The following is a 5,816-nucleotide window of genomic DNA, read 5'->3' as shown; positions in this document are numbered from 1 at the left end:
CGCTGTCCCCCGGCTGTGCGGAAGTGACGTGCCGCCCGGCGTCCCCTGGTTGCCTAGCAACCCCCGGGTGACGCGGCCGCAGCCGGGTGGACGTCATGTCCTCTGCCCGGAGCTCGCCGGGCGGAAGTGCCCGAACCGCCCTTCTAAGGGCGCCGGGACGCTGCTGCGGTGATGCCGCAGCAGCACGCTTGTCAGCGCTGCTGACATTAGCATATATAAGCAGGTCTTACAAAGATTCTTACCTTAAATTAAACAAACCTTTAAATGTAGAGAAGTATAGAAAGATAAGCTTCCAATGTGTTTGAGTGCTGTGTGTGGCTTGCAGGTAGTGAAATCATGGTTTGGACTTAATAGACTGCAGCATTGGTTATTACATTCAGGTGTATGTGTTTGGTAGTAATCAGCGTAAATTAGCAAACCCAGGCGCACGCTGGCATACGGTATCTGTAGGGGTGGTTTGAGATGGCGGTTGGCGGCCGCCTGTTTTGTGTCCGAAATGAACGGTGCTTTAGTCGATCGTGCGGTAGTAGCACCGCTCATTTTTGGTGCACACCCCCGTGTACGCCCATATTTACGCCCATTTTCCCTCATTATTTCGGCCGCTCCCCTCATCACGCCCCTATGCCGCCCCCAATGCCCGTACACTCGCGTACAGGTTTTTTCGCACGTAGAGACCCGTCCGTAAGCGTTGTGGAGTGTTCGCGCCTGCGCATTAGCGAATGTACGCATGCGCAGATCATTAAAAACCCCGGGACGTACGCGTACGGCCCGGCCGCACCAACCAGAATAAGGCCCTATATCTTTTATCCATAATATTAAATGTTTTCCAAACAGATTTCTTCAAAATAAATTTTTTAAGTGAAAATTCTTCTTCCAATCTGTAGAGATCTGTATTCACTGGCAAGAGAGCTTGGAGAGCGGACACAAATGATCAGGGCCCAGGCTTGTTGGAGGGGCCTGATGGGGGCTGTGGTCCACCACCCTCCCTCCGAGTATACTTCATTTGCTTCAGGAACCAGGTGCTACTACTCCATGGTGCCATCTTTCCAGTGACACCTTATACAATTCAGTTTTTGTGATAGACATATATAATTTTGTAGGAGGTGTAGCCATGACCCTCCGATTAGTCCACGCCCCCTATAGTACCTGGACCCGGTGCCGCTCTCTGCAGTCCTGCCCCTGTATTTTCTAGGGATTCAACCTGGATTTTTTTTCCAAATCTGACCAATGATACAGCATTTGATAGCAGTTATTGGATATTGCTGTTGGTATAGGAGTTTCTATCTACTCCCTGACTGCCAGACATGGAGCATAGTTAAACCACTGTTGTAAGGTCGACATTTAAAAGTGTCAACACAATTGAAATGCAAACAAGTTTAGTCTAGTGTCAACATTGTAGATGGTTGACCTTTCGTACCACACCCAGTTTTACAAACCAGGGACAGTGCACAGGTAATCAAGCCGAGAAATACTAGAGAACAAGAAATTTCGGTACTTGTGAGTTATCTGGGCGTCCGATTTTGGATCCGATATCGTATGCGATATCGTATGCGATATCGCATGCAAATCGCATGCAAATCGTAAGTACAAAATCGGGAGCCTCACAAGTACCGATTTGCTATTCATTTCATTACCCCACTATCCCCAAAGTGTGTCTATCAACGTGAACCCGAAGCGTGGCGAGCGCAGCGAGCCCGCGAGGGGCGGCGGTACGCGTCCTCCGACCTTTTCATGCCCTACTATCCACTAGGGCGTGGAGTGAGAATAGAATAGTGTGGCGAGCGCAGCGAGCCACCGAGCCCGAAGCGTGGCGAGCGCAGCGAGCCCCGCGAGGGGACGCGGACACCTTCACAGGTATACGCGTGCCCTTGCGGGCTTCACAGGTGTCCGCGTCCCCTCGCGGGGCTCGCTGCGCTCGCCACGCTTCGGGCTCGGTGGCTCGCTGCGCTCGCCACACTATTCTATTCTCACTCCACGCCCTAGTGGATAGTAGGGCATGAAAAGGTCGGAGGACGCGTACCGCCGCCCCTCGCGGGCTCGCTGCGCTCGCCACGCTTCGGGTTCACGTTGATAGACACACTTTGGGGATAGTGGGGTAATGAAATGAATAGCAAATCTTATGCAAATCGCATGCTAAATCGCATGTAAATCGCATGTAAATCGCAAATCGGATCCGATATCGGATGCGATATCGGATGCGATATCGCATGCAAATCGCATGCAAATCGTAAGTACAAAATCGGACGCCCGGATAACTCACAAGTACCGAAATTTCAGTAGACAGGTAAAAATATGAAAGCAGTCATTCCAAGCGGATGATTGTGTACAAAATACTAAGTCCTGGATCTCTTTTGGCAACCTAGCCATACCTCCCCTTTGACCAGAACATCACATGTCTGATAGAGTACAGTACACTGTAATTACTGGGTGAGAGGACATGGTTTTCCTAAGTACAGTACAAGTAACCAGATACAATCTCAGGCCTGAACTATAGTGATCAGTCACAGCAGGCAAGATATTGCTTGGAGGAAAAGGACCAGTGCTTAGCATGATTAGCCTCTAATTAGCAACTGATGTTGCTGAGTAATTAGAAATTCCTGGGAATCGTTTCTTCAATTAATAGATCTCTCAGTACAATTGAAGCAAGGTCATGGACCAGCCACTCAGGATTTTGTGTACAGCATGCTCAGTTCCTCATACCCATTCAAAATCATAGCGGTTAAACCTGTTGCACACATACACACCATATATACATGGATGCATGTTGTTATTCTGACACACCGCTTCATCATCCTTCCAGATAAAGGTCTGGTTCACTCGCAAAGGAAAATTCCTTCTCAAATGGACAAAACCATATGCACTGCAGGTGGGGCAGATGTAACATTTGCAGAGAGAATAAGATTTGGGTGGGGTTTTACTTCATATTGCAGTGTAAAATTAAAGCAGTCAGTATTTTCCCAGCACAGAAACAAAATAACTCACCCAAATTTAAATCTCTCTGCACATGTTATATCTGCCCCCTGTATATGGTTTTGACCATTTGAGAAGGAATTTGCCTTTGCGAGTAAACCAGAATAACCCCCAAAAGCTGTGCATGGTGTCATGTAACATCATGTGCTGCATGGACTCATTTTTAAAATGTTGTTAAGCACAGAAATCTTCTAAAGTTGGCACACAAATTATAGGATCTCTTAATTCCAGCTTTCATTCCCAACAGTCCTCAAAGACGGTACTAAGGGGGTCAATGATTTGATCACTGTAAATATATAAGACACTATTTGTTTCTAATTCTCCTTACCCATTTGCTGCATTTTATTTTCAACAACAGTACTCAAATATGGCAGTCAGGTACTAAAAGGGACCATGAGTGGTGCAAGTCCAGGTGCTGCACCTATTGCAGGAATGACCCCCTGGAATATTTTGCACTGACCCCCTAGAATATTTTGAACAAAAGAAAGTGACACATTTTCAGGGATCCTTATTTTTCGCAATTACATCCACATCTATGCTTTATATCTTGCTGTCTAGGCATCGTCCTTTCCTTATGCACAAATAGCTCATTTATGGCATAAGCAGAGCTCTGCACCAGCATTGGAAGTAAATATGTCAGAGTTGTGACAAGAATATTTTGGGCTGCAGCCAAACCAGAACACAAGTTGGTCATTAGCGATTATACACTGCACATTATTTATTACCAATGAACTTATTAATGTTTTTAGATGAACACAGCAGATTTACTTCCTGATTATACCTTATTATGTTTTACAACAACTTCACGTGTCCTTATTTATAAATAACACACCTCTTATGTAAATGCTTCATTGTCTACTACACATCACATGTACACTATGTTACAATACTGCCATATATTCATTGAATCTCGATCAACCATTAAGGGACACTCCAGCGGTTAAATTCCTGCAATGATTAAGGTGTGGCTCATTATGAATCCACAATCATATTAAACGATGACACAAATATATTAAGTATGTACATGTGCTAATGCTTACGTTGCATCGTTATCTGTTACACTATTTGTCCTCTGTGTTTACTATTATCAGCGTTATGTCACTGCTCATTTACATCCAATAAACACTTGGGCGCCTCCATTACTAATACCTTCATATGTACTGCATATCTTGTTATCTCATACTCAATATTTGCCCAAAAAAATAGACAAATGTCATCTAAAACATATATTCTAAAGATAAATAAAATAAATATTTGATAATAATAGAATTGTTGAAATAAACTGAACACATTGTTTTGATTATCCCAACATATCGAGCTACTGCACAAGTTCTGCCCAGGCATCCTTGCATGGATCAGATCGCTTATAGGCAAGTATAATGTTTGGTGGTATCTGGTCAGCTACTCATCCCAGCAGTATTATCAGAAGACACAAATGGAACATAATACAGTCACTGTCATTGTTTTTTTTGTGTTCCTTTATTAATCATTACATCATCACATATCATTTTGTTGAATGAGAGTTGGGTCATTTATGTCTGTAAGCAAGAACAATATGGGACGAAAGTTCTCCTCCTGCGGAACTCTCGTGGGATTTACCATCACCTACTTCCATATCCCCTTCTTTTCATGGCCTCCTGATCTTCCAGGGCATGTTCTGCCTATATTTCTATGTGTTGTTCCATAAAACTGGCAAAAAATAAGTAGTTTATTATACATTAGTAATCAAACAGGAATAGCCGGGCACCATGGTCATGAACATACATACAGTCAGTGCCTTGGTGCTTATGATAACAAATAAACAACCGTGAAACAGAATGGGTTCAACCAAGTTTGGAAAAAGTTAATCAGACTTTATGGGGTTTATTTACTAAGATGGGAGTTCTACTGATTATGGGATGTACAGGACAAACATATTTTCTTTTTCTTCACTTTCCTATCCTCCTGACCCCAGGCCAATATTGAGGGGTGACCACATTGGGGGTCGGAGAGGGTCACCAAGCTTACCAAGCTCGTAGCTTAGTAAGCTACGAGCTTCGCAGCTTACCAAGTCAACCAGAATAAGGGCCCTAGCGTGTTTGTCTTGTTAAGAAACTTCAAGAAATATCAGCATAAAACAGGTCAGCAATTTTCTTTTTATATTCTTGATATATTCAGGATCAGAGAAAGGCATTATATTGGGAGACACACCTTTACTCTTAACCCTTTTTTTTACTTTCAATTCCATCTGCAGTGGCGTTGACTGGCAGGTGTTAATTTTTGTTTTGCTGGCTTCACCGGGCCTCCCTACCCCCCTTGAGATCAGCCTTTGAGTCAGACAGAGCATTAGTGCTGCACTCTTTGGACCACTGTACAAATTTAGTATTATGTGAGTTTTGAGCCTCTCTTGCCTCTACTGTAATAACCTCTTTCTGATTTAATAATAATAATAATAATGATGATATTACAGTTTAAACTAGGATCCGTTAGTAAATGTGAGCATAACTACTAAGATATATATGAAAAATTTTGTATATCATTTTATTGATAGGGACCCCTATCAAATGTGCTTAGTCGGGTCCTGTGTGGAAGACTAGAGGTGCGGAAATGGCTTACCTTCTTTTGATGTCAAAATAGCTTTGGTTCTACTGTGGAGGGAATCTGTTTCATATTCATATGCCAGTCATTTTTACATGTGACAAGCGGTATAAAAAGTACCTTAAGTTATGACCGAACAAAAGGCCTAAAGGGTTAAATTGTAAACCACTGATCCAGGACAGCATGAAATACTCAGCAGAACTCTACCTCTGTCCTATTCTCTGGTTAACGGGTCACTAATTGATGAACCACTGTCACTCTTACATAAT

This window comes from Crinia signifera, chromosome 4 (genome assembly GCF_055691185.1).
Source record: "Crinia signifera chromosome 4, ASM5569118v1, whole genome shotgun sequence".
Lineage (NCBI taxonomy): Eukaryota > Metazoa > Chordata > Amphibia > Anura > Myobatrachidae > Crinia > Crinia signifera.
Note: the sequence above shows the minus strand (reverse complement) of the source record.